Source organism: Tinamus guttatus, unplaced genomic scaffold, assembly GCF_059628265.1.
Source record: "Tinamus guttatus ecotype Peru unplaced genomic scaffold, ASM5962826v1 Tinamus_guttatus_pri_ptg000240l, whole genome shotgun sequence".
Classification (NCBI taxonomy): domain Eukaryota; kingdom Metazoa; phylum Chordata; class Aves; order Tinamiformes; family Tinamidae; genus Tinamus; species Tinamus guttatus.
The window spans coordinates 5,198,337-5,220,987 of record NW_028288774.1 but is presented as its reverse complement, the minus strand read 5'-3'; positions in this window follow the sequence as shown (position 1 = coordinate 5,220,987).

The window sequence follows — 22,651 nt, the reverse complement described above, 5'->3', positions numbered from 1 at the left end:
GGAAAGGCCCGGCCGCAGATTAGTTCTGCACCGCTGCAGGGCTGTTATGCCAGCCCCATCCTTGACCAAAGCGGTGGCCAGCACCTTCATTGTAGTCTGGTGCTACGGAGAACACTGGCCTGTCTGGGCAACAAAGGAGGCAGCAGAAGGCCCACTGTGTCTCTAAAGTGTTGCTCCTTTCCTTCTTGTCATGCACCAGTGACGTGAGTGCCAGGGCCCAGACTTCAACCTCACACAGAGGCAGAAAAAAAGCTGTCAGTCTCGGCTTGTTCAAAGACAGCCTCTTTGTGAAGACCAGACTGAAGTGGCATGGTCCATGTCCTCGCTAAAGCATGCCAAGGAGTCAGAAAGTCATCATCTGCCTTTGTGCTTATTGCCATTCATGTTTTCTTCCATAGCTGGTGCCCAATTACCAGTGCTGTAATTTTTTTCCTGCTCTTAGGAAGCCATAAGAGTTTAGCTACCACTTATCCAATCAGGGTCATGACCTGATGTATTTAGGCTTTGCAAATATAAGCAACAGTTCCCTTATCAGTGTCACCAGGACTCTTTAACACTTAGCAAGCAGAAAGATAAATATACGTGGCAGATACAATTTGATCCATTGCTAAGCCTTCCATTTTACCAATGACCCATGGTGCTCTGCCATTCAAGGGTATGTTAACTGCTATAACCTTATACCCTTCAGCCCTGGCTTGGGAACTGGACAACTTATGCTTCCAGGAAAGGCTCACTTATGGCAGTGGATGAACTTTATCTATAATGAGAGTTTTGTATAACTCACTATGCAATCTTCTATGCATTGGGAAATCAATGATGATTCTAAACTTGCCTGTACTTGTTCTGCGTTGGCCCAGTTTTAGCAGAATTCCTCCTGGCTTACGCCAGGATGAGAACTGGGCTCTGCTGCTGTCCAGAGTCACTTCCAAGAGGAAGCCAAAGCCAGCTGACTTTCATGTCCAATTAGAAATAACACTTTGTACTTCTTGACTTGCTTTGATTAACTGGCCAACTTAAATATTGCTTAAATGCTCAGATCTATCCACCTGAAAGATTCTGACTTTTTTGTTCCTCTTTCAGATCCTTTCCAAGACCTACAACAGCCACAATGCCTATGAGAGTTAGGACACTGCTATAAAGGCCTCACTGAGGAACCTGGAGCTCTGAGCTGAATTTTCAGGTACAAAGCAGCACAGGAGTACACTTTTATATAGATGGGCACGGACAATACCCAAAATCTAATATATGTGAGTATATTTTGATTCTCACTCATCTCTAGCCTCTAAATGATGTTCATTTGAGTGTATATTATCCCAGTGGTAAGGCCAGTTTCTATGTTTATTTAGCATTAATATATAATAGTTGGACTTTTCTTGTATTTATGTCATGAAGGAACACCACAGTAGGCTTTTAATCAGCATAGTCATCGAAATCATCTAAGATTCTTTTAAAAATCATAACAGTATTGTATAGTGACATATGAGCTTAAACTAAGAATGGTGTATGCCAAACAGTTTTTTATTTACTTTAAGAGCTTTAAGATTCTTAAGACACTGACCCCTCCAGCAAGTACTGAAATAAGTATTCTTGGCAGGGTCATTTAATAGGAACTTATTTAGAGAAGGACTGAAGATGCAGCATCAGATCTAGAGGAGAATCTCTTTTAAGTAGAACAGGGGAAGAACTCAGGTGTAAAGTCTTGTGAACATCCTATAATAAAATGATCAAGATAGGCTGGAGCTTTCTACTATCTTGAAAGCTCATCTTGATTGACTGGAGGTTTAAAAGTTTGAGATGTCCAATCACTGCCTCTTCAACAGCAGCTTGAGAAACCACTTATCACAGAATGAAACTTCCAGATGATATTTTGAAACCTAAATGTAAAATCTGATATCCGTTTCTTAGTAAAGCATGGAGGCATTGACTAACCAGATTCCCTGTTTGCTTTGAAAATTTGTACCAAGCTTTCCCTGTTTGTTCCCAGTGTACTTTGAGGCTCATACACGGTTTTTATTAAGCTTAAACAGCACAGATGGATGCATAGGAAGAATAATGAAAGGCACTTTTCTACCAGTTCCTGTCTTATGAGATATTTGGCAAGGAGGCAGTGTCTTGGCCCATAGGCAATATATTAAGGCAGCTCTCACTGTATGAGAGCCGCCCGATTCAGAGGCCACCAGAGATGGTCTCTTCCTCCTTTGAGCAGCAGGAACTGGAAGACAGTATGGCGGGTGACAGATTTAGAGCCCCATGAGCTGAACAGAGATTTGCAAGCAAGGGGGAGGATAGCATGAATTTCATATGCCTTCTAATACACTTTTCTGCATTCCTAGACAGTACTGACTCCCAATGTGAAGAGAATCAATAAAGCCCTGTTGTTCACCATATTCTGAGACATAAATCATCTCTGGCAAACACCAGAGCTAGACCTTGCAATGACCATGAAGACTTTACATCTTATTTTTTCATTTATTTGAAAAGACTTCACAAGTAATTTTTGTCTCCTCTCATCACGAGGGCGATTTTATGGCCACTACAAACATCTACCTTGAGTAGGTTTAATTCTCTTAAGTGCCTAAATTCTAGCTAGTTAATAGAAAAGGATAGCTTATTTTAGTAAAATCAGAAAAAACTTAGCACTTCCATGGAATCCTGATCACAATAAAAAGATCGCTAAAATTCTTTAGTTTTGTATTAAAATGGCTTAGCTGAAATTAGTGGTTGAGTAGCTGCACCAGCTCATCATACATGCAGCTGCATGGTGATGACAGCATGTTGCTTATCATTAAAGCACAGTCAGCCTTCTCACTTAAATATATGTCCACACACATAAAGGATTGCTTGGCCTTTAGCCCCAGGCCTGGAACATGGAGATGAACATGCTATGTTCCTTAATAGGCCAAACATCCCATCCCCTCTTCCATTGTGAAGTCAAAAGCTTCAGATGAAGAAAAACTACCATGTCATTTTTATACTCTAAGTTAACACAGGAATATTATTTTGATGCATTTAGGATTGAGCATAACACTTCACCACTAACTGTGCCATATCAGCACTGTAATTTTAAGGCAGAGCCTGTAGGAGGTCTTATGACTTCAAGTGAGAATTTCCTGGACAAGATGAAAGAGGCAGGGGAACAAAACTTCACTTAATGTTTGCACAGCAACATCACTTTAGGCAGACAATGCTATAATCATCATTAAGCAACGTTAATCTCCCCTTCTACTTCTAAAGTGGTTTGATAAATACTGCACATTCTTGGAGCTTTGGAGGGAGAACAGGATCCAGTTGTCCAGAAGGACACCAAGCTCATGCTTTGTTGGGCTGGTATGAGCTTTGCAAGTGCAACTGTACTGATGGCTGGATGGACTTCCAGAGTCAAACTTTTAGTCTGGTCCCACATTACAGTATTGCTGTGGCTCAACTAAACCTTGAATTTAATTTCCTTAGAGTTCATAACCTTTGGAAGCACTTTAAAATTGTCTCTTCCAGTGGTAGCTATATGGGACTTGAGGCACATGATATATTTTAAACTATTGTGTTTATCTAGGGTTGAGATGCTCAGGAGAATAAGATTCTTTTTTTTTAATGATGTGTTAGGGCATGGAGTTTCCTGGACATTTAGCAAAGGGATGTCAGGGTGGAACAGCTGCACTTACTAAAGCAGCAGTGAAATCCAACTCCTTTTCATCTCCTCAGTTATACAGCTCTTTGTGAAATTATTCCACAGGGTAATGTGTGAATAACTGCTAACTAATGTATGATCAGGCCCATTTCAAGGTGATACAAATGGGACTTCCCACATAGTGCTGACATAGGTCATGGAGCCAGCACTGAGACAGCATGGGTGTCATAAATTGATTTGGGTTAAATGGCTTGATTACTAGCTAATTATTTATTCCTAGCTAATTATTTTATAGTTCATTGACATTCAGCAAATGTGAGAAGTGCAAACCTTGGAGCCACAAGGTACCATGAGATAGCTGTAAACACAAAGTCTTTGATGTGACAAATGGTACATGGTGTAGCTCTGTACAGGGAGCTCACTTGCAGGGCTACTGCCAAAATAAAAAATAAATTAAGCCATAATAGCTGTTTTGATTCTGCCTGGAAAAGTCTGACATATGAAAGAAGTTAATGTACTGACCTTACCTTTCTCTATCAATTCTTTGTCCCTACTCTAGTTACAGTTCAGATGATGTTTACAGAAAGTATAAAGAGAAATTGCCCTGTAATTTATGTCAGAATAAAACTAAAGCACTTGTGGGAACAGATATTGTAATCAAATATCACTTTGTAATTGAAAAGAAAGATTAGAAATCTTCAAGCATCTTGTAAAAACAAGAATACAGCTAAAATAACACAACACGTTGACAAATACCTTCTGCTATCCTTCAAAATCAGGCAGGGTGCCTGAAGTGATAGTACATGCAACCAGGGGTGGAGATGGGAGGACTGATTAAAATAGTTGATTTTAATGGGGTTTTAAATCAACAAGCAAGATGCCTTGGTTTAAAAGACTGACTATGACTATGGTCTTTGGTATTTCTTTATGGTTTTCCCATTAAAAACTGTTTCTTCAGTGACTGACAGACTCTCTGCTTTTCACTTAGCAGAAAGTTTCCCTGTCTCTTTACCCTTATTGCAGAGTTTGCCTTGCCTCGTGTGCATTACTCATGCATTACTCAGATCTATCAAGCTGCATTTAGATGGGAATTGAAAATAAATTGAATATACAAAACAGTAACTTACTGAAATAAAGCTACTCAAAATACATGTAAGAAGAAAAGATGGTTTTAACCAGAAGGGATATGGATAGTTATCTTAAAGGAATATGAGCTGTTGTAGGTATTAAATCTAATGGCTTCTGATCAGAATTTGAGATTTATTAGGTATTATCTCTCATAGTCTGGCTCTGTTCATATGCTGGAAGATGAAGACAAACATCCTTCTCTTTGACCTGTAGGAATTTCTGAAGTTACAGCTAAAATCGGAAAGGTGCAAAAGTTTAATAGTACAACAAGCTCTGGCAGATGAAACCTGGCCAAAAATATCAAAAAATTACACTGTCACAGATTAGAGGTTCTGGCTGGGGATTTGAGAAGATTGGGGTCCATTCAGGTATGACTCTCTCTTTATCAAAGACCAAGGATGATGTAGCCTTTCTTTTTTTTCCCCTTCCCCCAACCTGGAACAGATCAATGTGGTTGGGCTGTGTGGTTTGGGGCATCCCTAGGAGCAAGCAACTGTTTTAAGAAACTGCAGTTGGAAGCCCTTCAGAAACTTCAGCTAGCAGCGATTTTGACAAGTCGGCCAGGCCCTGTTTTTCTAGGACCGTGAAGGTTCCAAACCCAAGTTGATTTCTGCCCTTTGGGGCAGACATTTCCCTCCTGGAAATTTTAGGGCTGGCTTCCTCTATCCCGTCTTCAAGTTTCACATCAACTTGGTTGTGCTGCGCACTAAGAGGCAAAGAGATAACAATTGCATGTTACATTGGCAGTCATACTCAGCCTTCATTCATTTGTACTCTATCTTTCAGAAAAACATTTGAGGAAAGATACCCAAGTGAAAAGGGTATTTATGGAGGAAATTTGTATTTTGTACCTGGTTTCCCAAGTCAAAATCCTCTAAAACTTGTAAACTGATAATTTTACCAAATTAGAAGTAGTGGAAAATATTCAACAAAAATTGCCTACAGATAAATTATATTTTGAAATTTTAAAGACCTTCTTATTTAGAATTATTTTTTTCTCCTTTCCATTTTTCCCAGTGGAAAATGAACACAGAAAAAGGGAAAAGTGCTTATTTTAAAACAGTAAAAATGTGTGAGAAAGGAAACATACGCTCATTGTCAACATTGCCTTCCAAACAAACAAGAGTAAAAATGAAAGTAAGATGGAAAGTATAAAAAAAACTCACTTTGCTTCTGGTTTCAACTTTCTCATTAGTTATCTGGAAAATCTACTCTGGATTCTTTCAAAGAAAAGGATAGCAGTTTTGAAACTCTATTTGTTCAAATCATTATCAGATATTTTTGAATTGGTAAATTGGTTCACAAAAATAAGCAGCTGCACTAGAAATAAGGTGCCTGATTCCACTCCTTGCTTTGCCTGTGGATAAATATTTCAGAGGTTCTTGTGTTAAAGTACTTCATTAAATTTAACTTTCTGGGAACCTAGATGGGTAATGATATCAATGCTGAGAATCAATTAATTCAGGTCGTACATAATTGCCAGATTAAATGCTAGCAATAGCAAAATATGCTCTATGGATGCTCAGTTGTGTGTTGCTAAGTATGTGACAATATGATTTCTTTCTGTATGGAGTTTCATACTGTAAGGCTACTGACCTTACCTATGCTGGTATGGGATTTTGCTGTCTCTTGTGTTTAATTAAGTTACAATATTCTTATCTGAGAGCTGTTAATCAGAAATACATGCACTTGTTCATGACTTTGGTTATGCAGTGTACCATGTCTTTGTCACTCACCACAGTGCTTTTTGGAGAAAAGTGCAATAATGCTGCAAGTTTTCTTTCTTAAGAGATCATCCTTTTACTATTTTTACTTCTTTTAAAGACATGGTGGTCTCAGTCAGCCAAAAACAGATGTCTGGTAATCATAAATGCTACTTGGTATTCCTAGGTCCATTGGCCACAAAATCTAAGAATAATGGTTGAACCAGAAAAGCAAGCCCTGAAAATGAGTAAATTAATGTTTAATACAGACTCAATGGTAATTTTCATGCAAAGTGAATATTCATTCTGAAAGGTGGTCTCACTAGGAAACAAATTTCAAACTATTTTTTTTTGGAGTAGAGTTCGTGGGGTGAGATACTTGCTTTCTATTAACCTCTCACTAGGCCCATTTTCTGCTAAGATGCCCTTTATCAACAGCATGGTATTTTCAAACAGAATTCTCTTCTAATTTTAAAGTATAATCATATAGCAAATAAGCAACCATACATTTTTCAATGAAAAAATCTTCAGTAAATAGTTATCTAGGTTGCACATACTGCTGTGCCAAGGGTCAGTGATGTAGGGGGAGGATGGTTTTGTACATGTTTTTCTTTTAGGCAAGTAGCAGCTGAAGTAGCTTCCCTGTCCTCGTCTTGGCTGGGGTCCTACTGTTGTCCTTTTCTCAAAGCATCTTGAGGCACTTCCCGAGGTGCTTGGTGATGTCCTGGGGAAGGCTGTTCTGGGCCAATAAGGCTAACACCTTGCCAGTATGCACAGGGCTCTGCTTTTTGGTGGCAAATGTAGATACTTTTATTCCTGCCTTTTGACTTCTGAGCCTTCACAAATCTTCTTTCCTAAGCTCTTCTCTTCAAACACCTGTTTTTGATACTCTGTTTCCAGAAGTCACATGAGCCCAATTTCTCATGAGATTGAGTCCAGAAAAAAAAAAACTCCTTTTATGAAAATAGTTTGATAACCATCATGCTGTCTGTCCTCTTCTCTTTACAGCAGAACAATAGAAAATTGATTAAACTGAGCCTTCCCCCCACTGCATTTCAGGGTGAAACCTTGCAAGCTTTCTCAGCAGGCATAGCAGATGTCTCTTGAAGTCCAATTTCTGAAGTCCAGTTCTTAAGGTAGGAAAATCAGGCCTCTTTTTACAAACCTTATGTCTTCATTTGCTCAAGTACAAATCATTCTGTGTTTCTAAAAGTGGTAGGCTGTTGCTCAGATGCCTGCTAAACTGGTCTAAAATTTCTAAGTATTTGCATGTTGGCCACCAACCAGCTCGCCAAAAATCCCAGCAGATTGGATCTACATATCTAAAAATGTTTATTCCATTGCCTTTCCCACTGTGCCATCTTCTGTCTTTTGCATTATTACATCTAGAGTAAAAAAATGGCTGATGCCTAATAGTTATAAAGGTTGGCAATAGCAAATAGCAATAGTTAAAGGTTGGCAATAGCACAGGGTAGCTCCAAGAATGTTATATAACTTATAGAGTATCTATTAAAGGAGAAACTTTGCCACTAAAAAAAGGGGGGTGGGAGGGGGGAAGTCTGTGAGGTTCCCACCATCTGGATGGAGTCTTTTTTCTTCCCAGATGAATTAGTTGTCAGAGGAGGAATTATTTTAGGCATCAAGTAACCCCTGATTGTGAGTGACAGACTAACACAAGAGCAGATGCAAGGTTACTGCTGCCTCTCCATTATGTGGGAAGCGTGTCCTACTTACTGTGTCTGCTCACGCGGGTTATTAAAAGAGTAACTGGAGGTGGGTCAGACCCAGGAGATGGCTCATGCTCCTTGCAACAGATGTTCTTTCACAAGGCAGAAAGCAAACACTGGATACTTCTGGGGTTACTGGAGAAGGAAGGGTCTTCACTGTCGTACAGCAAGTCATTAGTTCAGATTTGACTAATGACTAATTCGGTCAAAAACAATTAGTTTGATAAACTTTTTTAATTTCTGTGGAAGTCAGACCTTACCCCTTAAAGGGGTAACACTTTTACTTGTAAGAGTTTTCTATGTAGACCAGCTCTTCGATAAAACCATTAATAAATGGAGTAACTGGTGATATTTTGAATGTATTCTAAGAAAAAAAAATCACTTTTCACTACATCCTATGTGAGATTCTAGAAAACTTTTCATTTCCATAAATATGTGTAAATCTTTCTGTCCTTGCAGATGCTGCAAGCCTTTTAAGAGAATCTTTAACAGCACTTCCTTAGCTACTTTATACATGGAGATATATATATGTTATGTCCAGTCCTATAGCCGAAAGGACATTATTATAGCACATTTGCCTGAAATGCTGTGTAAAACATTTTTTGCCACTTACCTGCTGCTTCTGTGAACTCTGAACTCTGATCTGGCACCTCTAAATCTTTACCAAAGTTTCTGAATGTTATCAGCATGTCTGGGTAAGTCTTGCACCTGAAGCAGGTTTTGGTTTAAGGGCCCCTGAGGAAGCTGGCCTGTGCCTGAGAAACGGAGTGAGGTGTCGGGCTGTGAAACCCCTTGCAGTGCAAGAGGAAAACACAGTCTGTGGTGAATAAACACTGCCAGTCTCGTGTGTCTCAAGTTTGATGCAAAGAGAGCAGGTGGTTAAAATAAGCAGGTATATGAAGTAAATGTGTGCTAAATACTAAGGAGATCTGCTTTTTTTCTCTTCAGGGAGTGTGATGCAAGGCTGGAGGACTGTGGCGCGTGGAAATAAATGCAAAACAGTGCCATCTTGTGGCAAACAGGACAGTGAGGAGAGAGAAGAGGAGTTCTTGCTGCATCCTCTGAGCTGCAGACCTTGGAGCTCTCCTGCACCTCAGGTGGTACCTTCTCCCCTTCTCTGGCTGGCCTCAGGAGTCTGTAAGAGCTGCTGCTAGACCAACAGAACTACCCCTCTAGAAAAGCCCAGTTTTGGCAACGCGATGAGCAGCAGTATGGTCCGGGTCAGATGGACATGTTGGTGCTTGCTCCATGTGCTTCCCTGGTGCTCACCGGGGCTGGTGTCCATGTTCCAGTGGCCGAGCACCCCAGGGTTGCTGCCTGGAGCGTGGCCAAGAGGCGTGCAGCAAGGTGCTATCTGTGCCCGGCTCCGATGCTTGATGGTGACACTGATAACACTAAAAATAAACCTTTATCAAGCGCAGCGACTTTGGCAAAATGTTTCGAAGGCCTGACTAAGACTACTGGAATCAGCAGGATTTTTTCTTTGACCTAAACGGACCAAGACTTCAACCTAGGGCACAGGCACTTCTCGCACTACCCAGCATTTTCTGTCTTGCTCCACGTATTTTTTCTTAAATCATGTGCCCTGTTTACCATGGCAGTTGGTAGCAATAATATAATAAAAGTCTGATAATTATATTAGGAGCCATGGACTGTCTGGTACAGTATCTCCAAATGAGTGATAAATACTCAGAAGTTACTTCATTAATTTGTTCCATTTTATTGCTGTGGAGATAAGAAGTTGTACAGATTTTGTTACTAGAATTTGGTTTAAAATACCCAGAAGGAAAAACCCTCAGATTTCTTGAGATTCATCAACTTTTTTTGCAAATTACAAAATGGTAAGGAGGAGGAAGTTAGAGGAGCGTTTTCAAATGTTCTGGATAAGTTTTCTTTGAAATTGTCAAAATCAGCCCTCGGGTTAATGTACTGATGGTCACGCTTAATTCCTGGCTCTTAACCAAAGGTCTTAGACCTAAAGGATTTCACATCTTTAGATAAAGTATGTTAATCATCTTAAGCAGTAAACATAACTATTTGTCATAAATGTAAGGGCTACAACATTCTGAGCACTGCCAAGAGGAAAGAATAAAACACAGGTAACTCCTGGGCAACCTAGAGTAACCTTTTTGCCTTCCAGGCTCTGGTTTTGAATGTAACACCATATATAACACAACTGAAACCTTTAATTTTTAAAACAGCACATGTTTTAATGGCATGTGTTTAGGGCAGTTTGTCTTTTTTTAATGGATTTAATGGATTAATCTTCCTTTCTCCCATTGCTATACTGAAGAGGAGTCTGGCAGCTCCTATGTTGGTCTGTGAAAGACATCTTCAAGGTGTCTCAGATTCAGGCACTTCATTGAGAAGTGAAGTCTGCAAAATCATTTAGAAAATTAAGATCAAATCATCTTTTTTTTGTTCTTGTTGCTACCTACAAAAAGGCAAAGTTATACCTCTGCCAGATATACCTTTTTATTATTATTTTTATTAGAGTCTATGATGGGGGGTGAAAAAAAGGAAAGTCACTCAGGAAATTAGGTGCTTATGTATTTTCTTACTTTAGGCTTTTGCAGAGCATCATTCTTTGGCATTTAAACATAGCCCATGGAAAGCATCAGGCTGTCATTACGCAGCACGGTAGCACGTTGAACCCTACCACTTTGAGACCAGATCTGTGACAGGTGCTATCAAACCTCCCAGGCAATCATGCTGTCTATATAAAGAATAAGGTCTTGAATTATCAGGTTTTGACAACGTGTGTCGAAGTTTCCTAGCACCTGAAGTGGCAAGAGTGCTCAGATTGGCACAATTATGTTCAAGTCAGTCCCTGATGTTGCTTTTTCCACGCTGTCCTGCCTCATGGTCCCGAGTGGAGCTCTTGGCTGTGGGAAGCACGGTGGCTCTGCTCCTGGCCAAACACAGACCAGTCCCCATGAGCTGGCAGGGGATCACAGGGTGGATAGGACATGCAGTGCAGAAGAGGACCTTCTAGGGGACCCTGCAGGTCTTTATTCACCAGGGGTTTCCCAGGCATGCAGCAGTATGTGTGAAGGGTAAAGAGCAAACTGACTGGTTTAAGATGGATTTCTGGGAAAGGCAACACTACTATCTGAAGGATGCAGTAACTGATGCAGTAATTTATTGCATAAAAATGTGCTTGTGTACTCTTAAGCAAGCCCTACTTAGATGATGCAATGTTGACAAGTATTTCCAGCAAAAATGGTTCATATCTAAGCTGTCCTTACCCTTGGCGCTGTAATGTTTTTTTGTATGTGTCTTGTAGGATTTGGCCATTAAAAATATATATGTAATAAGCTATCAGGCTAACTCATTTTGATTATTCCAATCCAATACAGTTCTCATTTTTCTACGAGAAATACAATGGTATTTTGCAGGTGGCTAACCAGGAATACTAAGCCATACTTTTTCCTAAGTACTTCCTCACTGACTGAAATAAAGAGATGCTTTCCTGCTCACTGAGGAGAATAAAGTCATACACTGAGACAGAGTTTAGCCGATAGAGCATCAGGTTGCTGCTATTGTAAAATATCAGAAATGAATCATCATTTTATTTTTTCTGATCTTTGCTTTGAAAATATACCCCAGGCCTTAAAATGCAACAGAAAAATTTATTCTAGATCTTGACAGCACTGACACTAAGGAATTACTGACCATGCCGTCACGGGAGGAATTGACGCTAGACTGCGACTATAGCAGGTATGTGAATATTATCAATGCACGTAAGTCAAAAGCAGAGATTTAAAAAGCATTTTAGTCACTTCTAGGTCATAATTGTCCAGTAGGTGGTGTTATGAGTCACCAGATATTGGAACTTTCTCAAAAAAACTGAACTGACCTTAGTGTTACAAGGTGTTCAGGGTTTGGCAGCGAAAGCAGGAGGATTGATTGGTTGAACTGGATTGGTTGAAGTGTAGAATTGGTTGTCTAGCATTCAGGATGTACTTACATAGACCCAATTTGCTAAATTAATAATAAACTAGAGTGAAATAAATCCCTATTCTGTGATTTGCTCTTCTTGTAGGACTGAGGATCTGCACAAATTCCTATATGTGCCACAAACAGAATATTTGTCATCAGGCTATTTACCCTGATTTTTATTCCTAGAAATGAGTTTGAGTGAAATATTCAAAGTCAGGATAATTCAAACCTAAGAATTCAATCTGATAATTTCTCTTCTAAGAAATGCTACTTTCTGCAAATGAAGTACCATATTGCTGATTGCTGCCTCCTTAAGATACAGGATATAGGGAGACAGGTGAGATGAGAAGAGAAAAGGACACATGGGTTTCCTTCGCAAGTGACAAGGGACTTCAGGCTGCTCTAACCTGCTTTGGGAAGCTAATGCGCTGTGGGGCTCCATCCTGATGGCTGCAGTTGCAAATTCACATCACACTTTGGCCCCAGTCCCATTTTATAGCTGTAACAGCCGTTCGTCAGGTTGTTGGCTACTTTCCAGAAGACTTGCATTTCAGTGCTGTGTCAAAGAAGTGCAAAGAGGCTGAGGATCAGTAGCAAAGGCTGTGGGAGAACCATTCTCATGGTTACAGTGGTGCCTTTTCCACGCAGAAATTATGTGTTAGAGCAATGGCTTAGCAAATGGAAGACCTGGCTTCAAGTCACTCCTCCCTCCGAGGGATGCCCTAACCTCTGTGCTTTATTCTATGCACTCTTTTCTTTCTCCACTAGCCCTGTTCAGTACTGAAGAAAAACAAACCAGCAACAACAAAAAAACAAAACAAAATTGCTAGGCCAGTGGAAGAAGAACATTTGGTAAGTGACTACCTTAGACAGAAAAGAGGATACTTCAATCTCTCTTCTTCCTTATTTGTGTAATTTACATTAACAAAACACTGTATAAATGCACTGGCCATGTTGGAGGATACACCAGGACCCAAACCTCTCGCCTCTAGAGGAGTTCCCAAATCATTCTCTGATGGCAAGAGACACAGCTTCTCTCTGTGAGTTTTGAATTCTCTTCTGAATGATGGCCTTTTGTAGCTGCTACTGTTCAGCTGAATTTCAGCACTCTTTGGAAAGGCATGTTGACTTATAAAGCACAAGAGGAGCAAGGCCTGTTCAAGTGCATCGGTTAATTATAGTGGAAATATTAACACCAAACAGGTTTAAACACAGGCTGTTTTCTGAGCATGAGCACAAAAACACCTGAGATGTGTAGCACAAGTTATTGTGCTTTCAGAGACTGTTGCTGCATGTGTGCTATTATAGAACTTGCAGGACACACAATGCATACCTAACCATATGCTTCTAGTCCCTGCATGTTGCAAGACGGGAAGCAAAGCAGAAGTTACTAATAGGAAAAGTAAACAAAAAGATGACCTTTTATGTAGGTAAGGAGTTCAGAGTTACACAGTTGTTCTTTAATTGCTTTAGCTGGAACGCAAGCTACTCATCTCTGTACTTGCTTAGCCATGCCCAAAGTCTTGTCACTAACTTCCTACTCATTTAAAGAAGAATTCTAGCAGATAAGTCTGTAATAGAAAGAAATTAAACTTACTAAAAACAAAATCATTGATTCAATAGCTATTCATCAGTTATAAACTTTTGATTGTAGGGTTTATCTCCTTTTTGCCTTTCACCACCAGTTACAGATTTGATGGTTTATGGTAGTTATCTCTGTTTATTACTGATATCCCAGGTGAGTAATATGTGACAGGGAGCATTCCAGGAGTAAGTATTTATTGGGATTATTGAGTGCAGGGTTAACAATACTTATAAGGCAATGTATCAAAACTGTCGAAAATCAGCCTGCAGAATGAGACATTGACAATTAAAAGTAAAAAACAAACAAAAAAACACTGCCTTGTAAACAGCTGCCCACTCTTTTAGCTTAGATTGATATGCCTTTTAACCTCTTTCTCCCTACAGAGTGGGGAGAACATTTTGTAAAATTAGTACCAAACCCAGTGCAATAGAATTGCCACTTTTACATTTTGTCTGAAATGCCACAATTAATAGCTAGTAAAAACTTTCCAAATGCTACACAGTAATGATTTAAACAATATAGGTAATGAAATTGCCAAAGAAGATGCATCTGGTTTGGCTTTGTTGGCTTTGCTCAGGCAAAAAAAGTGCTTACTGGAAATATTAGCTTAAAAGGAACAAAACCAAAATCCATCTTGTTCCATATATGCCTACCTAGTTCAAAAAAAAAAAAAAAAAAAAAAAAGGAAAAGAAAGAGAAAAAAAAAATCTTTGGTTTGGAACAAGCCTTCTAAAGAAAAGCAGCATTTATCTGACATACCTAGAAGTGAGAAGAAAAATATAATTCCACCAAGAGTCTCAGCTTCCTCTCACATGTATGTTCAGCTCAACAAAATGCTGACTGTCTTTGGTGAATTAAGGATGGGGTTTGCGGGTTGGCCTGGTGAATGTCTGCATTGTGTATTTGCTATGATTCTGGTGCTGTACTGCAGTCAGGGATGGCAGAAAACTACCATGGACTTTCCTTGTCCCCCTTCTGTCTGTCTAGTTGGAGTCCTTGAGCAAATCAAGAGCCCTATCCTCTTAATCCCCAAAACAGCCTGTTATTTAAGGAATTCAATTTATTCATCAATGACCTGGATGAAGGCACAGAGTGCTCCCTCAGCAAGTTTGCTGATGATACCAAACTGGGAGCAGTAGCTGATACCCCAGAGGGCTGCGCTGCCATCCAGAGGGACCTGGACAGACAGAACAACTGGGTGGTGAAAAACCTCATGCAATTCAACAAGGCCAAGTGCAAGGTCCTGCACCTGGGGAGGAATAACCCCAGACACCAGTACAGGCTGGGGACTGACCTTCTGGAGAGCAGCTCTGCAGAGAAAGACCTGGGTGTCATGGTGGACAAGTTGACCATGAGGCAGCAGTGTGCCCTCGTGGCCAAGAAGGCCAATGGGATCCTGGGGTATGTTAAGAAGAGTGTCTCCAGCAGGTCGAGGGAGGTGATCCTGCCCCTCTACTCAGCCCTGGTGAGGCCGCATCTGGAGTATTGTGTCCAGTTCTGGGTCCCTCAGTACAAGAGGGATGTGGAGCTGCTGGAGAGAGTCCAGCGCAGGGCCACAAGGATGATCAGGGGCCTGGAACATCTGCCCTATGAGGAGAGGCTGAGGGAGCTGGGCCTGTTCAGCCTGGAGAAGAGAAGGCTGAGAGGGGACCTGATCAGTGTCTAGAAGTACCTCAAGGGAGGCAGTGAGGAGGATGGTGCTGGCCTCTTTTCAGTGGTGGCACCAACAGAACTAGAGGTAATGGCCACAAACTGAAGCACCAAAAGTTCCACAGGAACTTAAGGAAAAATTTCTTGACAGTGAGAGTGACAGAGCACTGGAACAGACTGCCCAGAGAGGTTGTGGAGTCTCCTTCCCTGAACATCTTCAAAACCCGCTTGGACGCAGTCCTGTGCCACGTGCTCTAGGTGACCCTGCGTGTGCAGGGGGGTTGGACTAGATGATCTCTAGAGGTCCCTTCCAACCTTAAGCATTCTATGATTCTATGAAAGTAAATTCCCTAAATCTCTATCTGACCTAACCTGTGTTTTTTTTTTTTTAATGAACAGGAGTTGTTCCTATTCCTCTGTAAGTTCACAGATAGTTCTTCAGAACTAGGCAACTGCTTTGTAACTCATGTGTAAAGAATTTATATAATGAAACTGAGATTTTTGTAAGAGTTTAAATCACAATAGATAACTAATGTAAACTGGGCACTTTGTGTAAAGGCCCTTTGGAAAAGGTAGTTTTCGTCTATAAGAATGTTATTTGCGAAGATATATATTCAATTACAAATTTTCTTTAAAAAGATAAACTGATACATGAAAAAGAAAATATATTCTAAGACACTTGTGGCAGGACATTTCAGAAGAACCTTGGAAAGGAAATGAGATAGCGGCACCTGAGACCCAGTATTTATTCATAATTGGGATTGCTGTCCATATTGGAAGTGTGGATGATGGGGAACTGTCTGCTTCCACTCTCTAGAGCAAGGCTTTCACTTCCAGAAGTTGTTGGGACTTTTGAAGATATTAGAGTGGATATACACAAAAGTGTATTCTAAATATGTGAGGAAGCAATGTCTTGGGGTAACACTGAAGTGGAGCACCAATACAGCACAGCTTGTGGAACAGGATCAAAAAATCTAACATTTCATTTCTGCAATTGTTTCACTCTCTTTTGCTCTGGGCACCTTTCTCTGCAATCTAAACAAAACTGCCAGGGATTAGGTTGAATCAACTAGCTGCTAATAATTTAATCCTTTTGCAGTTCACTGACCATAGCTGAACTAAGCGCTGGTCAAGTGCCATGTCACTAGTTCAATGGAATTCAGACTTTGGCACTCTGAAAAAGGCAACAGATGTGCTTTAATGATTATCTAATAACTTCTATTTTTTTTTTTTCAGTTTGCTGTGCTAATGAAATCTAATCTCATTGACCCAGCAGACATAACCATAGCAGTGAGAACTTTAATGGCAAGACAAAGGACCTGAACAATACCACACTTTGGCAAGAGGCCAGGAATCAAAGCCCTGCAGAGTGGATTGGGAGCAACAGACAGGTTGACCTCTGTTCTGCGAGCTCTTAAAAAAAAATTAGCAATGCAATATCCGAATGAACACAACGTGCCTTCAAGTAAGCATCCTGAAATAGCATGATTTTCCCTGGGACTAGGAAAGATCAGAGTAGAATTTCCATTAGGAATCAGTAATAATTCTGGATAGAATCCAAAATGTGCAATTTCCTCCTGACCATGTCAGTAAGGTCAGTAGAGCTGTATCACAAGTGAATTCACTTTGTGATATCTTATAAATAACCACCGTGCAGGCATCAGTGCACTGAGCACAGTTTGAAGTACTGACTTTTCTTTCACTTTGTCCAATAGGAAGACTGACTTCCATATGTTCCAATGGGAACGAGGTAGTGTTTGCCAGTGTTGCCCTGGTGCAAACCTATTAAATGTTAGAATTTGAAATCTCTGCAGCATTGCACACCGGGATTGTTAGAAAAACTGCTTCAGACTTGTCCCTTAGTTTGTACTATCACTCTATGCTCCTGGAAGAAGCTTAGAGAGAGCTTTAAAAGCAGCTCTGAAAGATCTCCTGTGCCATATGGCAGGGTATTTGTGATGTCTTGTTTTCCATCTCACGCTCTTTTCCTAAACTGCTGTGGAGTTGAGCTATTTGTTCTGCCTGCCATAGCTTAGGAAAGATATAACTGTAATTATGTAATTATAGTTATAAAGTTATATAAGCATATAGCTTAACAAAATAGTGAAGTCTTTTTCAGCCATACATGACTGAAGTGACTTAACCTTGATGGACATTTTGGCATTAACCAATAACAGCAACAACCTGGGAAGCAAATGAAAGTGGATATTTTGGTCCTAAAGTTTGGAGGTCCTACCTGAACCAAAAAAAAAAAAAAAAAGGCAAAACAAAAAAAACAACTTCAAGCCTGTTGATCTGCAGGGCTTGTGCTGTGTGCATACCTATCACTAGCCTGTTTTCCGAGTGATTCCTCCTATCTAGCTTTATTTATTTATTTATTTATTTATTTGCCTTACCCATGTTGAATTTGATCCAGCTACCTCTGTGTGGAAACTACTCTTATGCAGGCATTATGATACCCTATTTATATCACTGGTGACATTAATGGCAAATGGGACACATTAGTAAGTGTCACAAGTGACTTATCAGATGCTGGGGCCATGACTTCTCTCTATCTCTCCAAATGACAGCAAGTAAATATTTTGAGGTAGGGGACTTAGATAGAAGTCTTTGATCTTCTTGTGTGCCCTGCTGAAGCTCCTGGATGCTAGCAGGGAAGAGCAGACATCAGTCATGGTAATCTGCAGCTGTCAGCTGTAACCACGTCACCTATAATTGGCAGCAGCCTTCTTTTTTGAGTGTTGAAATTTGGTGAAGAAGCTGAAAATCATCATTCGGTCTTCTGGAAGCTTCAAGCATGAGAGGTATAGGTGAATTCAACTTGTTGGCATCTCCAAGCCTTTTTACTGACTGTTAGTTGTCAAAGGGGACTGACCGAAAGATCAGAGATGACCCAATTGACCAGATGTAGGTTGTTGTTTTAGCTTTAACTTCTGTGAATGTGATGTGCTTTTAGAGTTGCTGGAGATAAGGGTAGAAAAATGCACAGGAGGGAAATGACCTGCCTTGGTGGACATAACAATCATTCCTGCAGGAAGTTTTGTTGATGCAAAGTTGGAAACCTTTAGCCCTGTTCAGCAAAGCTTCTGGCCATGGCATTTAGAGGAACTTCTGTCACTAAATGAAGAGTTAGGAAATGTCTGGGGTGACTCCTGCAAGTGAAGCTGTATGTTGCTCTTTTGGTGTGACAAACTCAGCTTCCCAGGTACTCTGTTTTCACACAATGAAGGATTTCGAGGGGAAAAGTCTTAACAAAATGGTAGGTGAGTGAAACCACCCCCTGATAAACCCACGTAATTCTGCTGGCCAGAACAAATTGAGCTGCAGGTACTGCTGTAGGGTAGGGCTGGCGAGGCCCAGCGCTGCCTCAGTCTCGCGGGTGGCCTGCAGTGAGGTATGCTTCCCTCCCCTGTGAAGTGCAGATAAAGCTCTTAATGGGAGATTATTCAGAATTTGCATCAAAACAGGTATGAGCAGAGCATGTCCTTCCTTTTAAAACAACTCCACACAGTGCATCATGTTAGCAGCCCCTAGTTTAAGCTTCTTGCATCAGCTAGCACTGCAGCAGCTCCAAACCTCCGCACGGGCACTAGAGCTTTCAAATGTCACTGAATTCCCCAGGCTGAATTTATTTAGTATGACTGAACTGTCAGAGTCGTACAGCAATAAAATGTCTTTTGCTCTAAATTGGATCCTTGAAGGTATCATTGGCTCTCAGTGAATTGGGTTTGTTTTAACAAATTCTCTCCATGTTTTTCTGTCAATTTCTATTTTTTTCTGTCAAGCTCTGGTTTCCCATCTCTCCAGCTCTGTGGCTTTGAAGCTTAACCCCCTATAAAAGGCAGCACTTATGTCAAAATACACTAATGTCATTTTGACGCACAAGTGCACAGCCTGGAAGCCGTTTCGCTTGGCAGAGTTATCTCCTTTGGCAGCCTTGCCACAGCCGAGTTGAGCTGCTGGTCACTCATGTGTATTTGTCCCATCCTTTTTGTCAGAGGTAAACCCTTGGGACTTTCAACAGCTTACCCGAAATAAACACCAATGCAAATACCACTGAAAAAACTTGCTGGTCTGAGACTGTTTTCTGGGAAACAGTTTCTTGTTAGTTTTGGGGATTTAACCCAGGGCAATCCAAGGAAATGAGCACTGATGCCAGACATGGCATTGGCTCTTTTCCTTCCTTTTCCTCTGCTAAAGAATCATCTCATTTTCTGAATGAAGGTGAAGTTTGGTTTACTGCTGATCATATCCCTAGTCTTCCTTAGTAACAGTGCTACGCTGCTGATTGCCATTCATTTTCATAATTACCCTAGGTTTGAATCTTGTATTAATATGATCTTTCTATCTTTGAAAGAGGAAGAATCATGAGAAAATCTTGTGAGTTAGGTACCCTGTGTTGGAAGTTTTCTTCCAGATCTGACTGGAGGAGCCAAAAATATTAGTACTGTCACCTGCCAGCTGGAGATCACAGGGCCTATGTCTCAACGTAAATGCTCTGGTTTTTTTTTGGTGCATATCAGCCATCATCTTCAAGAATGTGTTTCTTCCCCATGCACTTTTTTAGGGAATACAACAGCCAATGACAGCTCAGCATTTATATGCACCGAGGAAGTGACAGCATCTGATTTTTCAAAGCAATCATGTGGTTGCATCCTGTTTTTCAGACCGTTTTGATCTTTGTCTTCTGTACGGAGGTTTGGCATAGATTTCCCAAGTGACCTTAGATAATGATGTATAGTATGTGCTGTTGAAAAACTTTCTGTATTTGCCTGGAGTTTTGTTTTAACTCCTGTGAAACGGAAATATTGCTTGTTTGCTTCTACCACTGTCTGCACTATCCATGCAGACAGAAGATCTTTGGGGCAAAAAGGACATGTAGGGCTGGCCTGGGATGCAGGAGCCCACTCCTGCTGCTGCCCCCCACTCCACGGGGTCCTGGTCTCTGATCTCCTTTTCCTGGTGCATGTATGAAACTTGGATTCCTCATTATCTGCTGCCGACTGCACATACCGAGCTCTGTGGAAAAGCAAAGCACTTATGGGTATGACTAAAGCCAGCTACCTGCACTAAAATGTAGGTGCTACATAGTAGTAATGCTTAAAAAAAAAAAAAAGAGATCTTAAGGGTCTTGAACTGAGTACGATGTCTACAGTGTCTAGTAACCAGCGCAGTAGTGACTATGTTTGATATCGGCCTTTCCATCTCAGTCCTAAGATATGGTAATACAGCACCACTTCCTCACCTTGCAAAGATGTTGTGAATATCCATGGATGTTTTCATGTTTTTGTTGCACTTAGCTACTACAGTGATATGCACTGTAAAAATGCATGAAGAAATTAGTAACTTCATGTTCACATCACTTTTTGAGCAGTGATGCAGTAAGCAAGGCCTCAGGGACTACTGCTGAGAAAACATACTACAGGGTTAGTTTTAAATTAGGACAAAGTGCATATTGAAAAAAGTGAATGTAGGACAAGTTAGAGTTGTATAACTAAATAACAACAAAAAAGGGGGGGCAAGGTGGGAATAAAATTTCTGTCTAAAGCTTCCATTCATAAATAAGATTATGTGGAGTTCCCAAATAATCCAAATGCAAAATATTTACCGAGAATGGTAGAAGCAGTATATTTTAACTTTCTTAACACAGTCATGAAAGATTCCTAATAGGATAATGCTTTCTGCTAGGATTGAAATGTAATTTCTTTTTTGAATTCATTATGATTTGTAGGCTCAATATGAAGGACCTTAATCTAGTTAATCTTCCTCGTTGAGTTTGCATCAAGGTAAGCGTAATACACAAAATGGCAAAGCAACTAGAAATAAATCCTGATTCAGCTATAGTAAACAGAACAGTTGCTGCTAACTTCACTAGAAACAGAGTTGTTTATACTCTATGGTGACAGTGCGTTATGTGCCAAAATTACACATTTTAATGTTCTTGTTAAATCCTGACACCCAACAGGTTAGGTGCTCTTCACAGGAAGGCAGAGTGGCTGAGAGCTACTAAAATACTAAAATACTAAAATACCACTGAAAACGCTTCCATTGAAACATAAAGATATTTGCACAACTGGGACAAAGTTGGTAATAATTATTAGTGTGGCAAAGTGTTACGTTACCCAGATGGTATTAACTCAGGGCCAGGAGGGGAACAAATCTCTCAGAGCTGCACAGTTGTGGTAGAACTCTCCATAAAATGTCTCCTTTCTGTTTGGATGGAGATCACTTTGTTCAGTGATTCTTGACATTTCATGCATCATTATAGACGTCTCAAGAGGGGAAACAGAAGATCCTCATCTCTCTCTGAGCTGAAAGCAAGTGATTGAAATAGGAAAACAGTTGCAATTGTTATTATGGCAGATTTGTTTTAAAACATGACTTAGAGAATCACAATGGCCTCCTCGTGTTCTCAGTGTGCCCTGCCTGGCCGTTTGCATCACCTTCATCTGCATCAAATCATGTCTGATGATTTACTAGAGAAACTCTGCGGCAGCAAATTAGCACATGTGTAGTACAGAGCACAAACAGAATCTTTCCCACATACTTGGAGAAGTTTGCACACCAGAAATCAGTTAAGAAGCCCTTTTTTGAATTTTAATTGCTAACACAACTTTGGAAAATAGGGCTGTTTGTTGATAGATACGGGTGGTAGATATATATTTATACTTGTCACTGGTAAATTAATCAGAAACAGCGATTATAGCTTTATTGGTACATTCACAAGCAATGAAGCCTGTAAGATTTTTCTGCTTTTGAACATTTTATAATGCAACACTATCACTCATGTATGCCAATATCTTCTGAAATGTATTGTGAAAGGGATATTTAAGAGTATTAGGCATGCAGCAATGCATCCCCAGACTTGTTAGTTTTGACTCAGGAAGTTATGGATCTTCCACTGACTCAGAAGGTAATATGAAAATAAGGAAGGGCTATAAAACTGAAAAGTGCACTTAGTCTTGAATCTAGATATGGTGACAACCAGTGATACTAGAAGAAAGCATGAAGATAATATTAAAGGCTTGTGTGAGGTAACTGTATGATGTTTTCAACATTTAAGAACACCCACATAAAGCTTTTCCTTTGAAATTTGCATGAGTCCACACCTCACCTCAAGAGTTTGAATGCTCTGCACTGGGATATTTTAAAATAAGTGAGAGGATGAGAACTCTACTGCTTCTTTAGGTTATCTGCAGTAAAATTTGTTGCAAAGAAGAAGACTGCAAAAGTTTAACTTGAATGCTGAGGGCCTTCGTTTCTAACAAAAGAAGGATATTTAGATATTGCT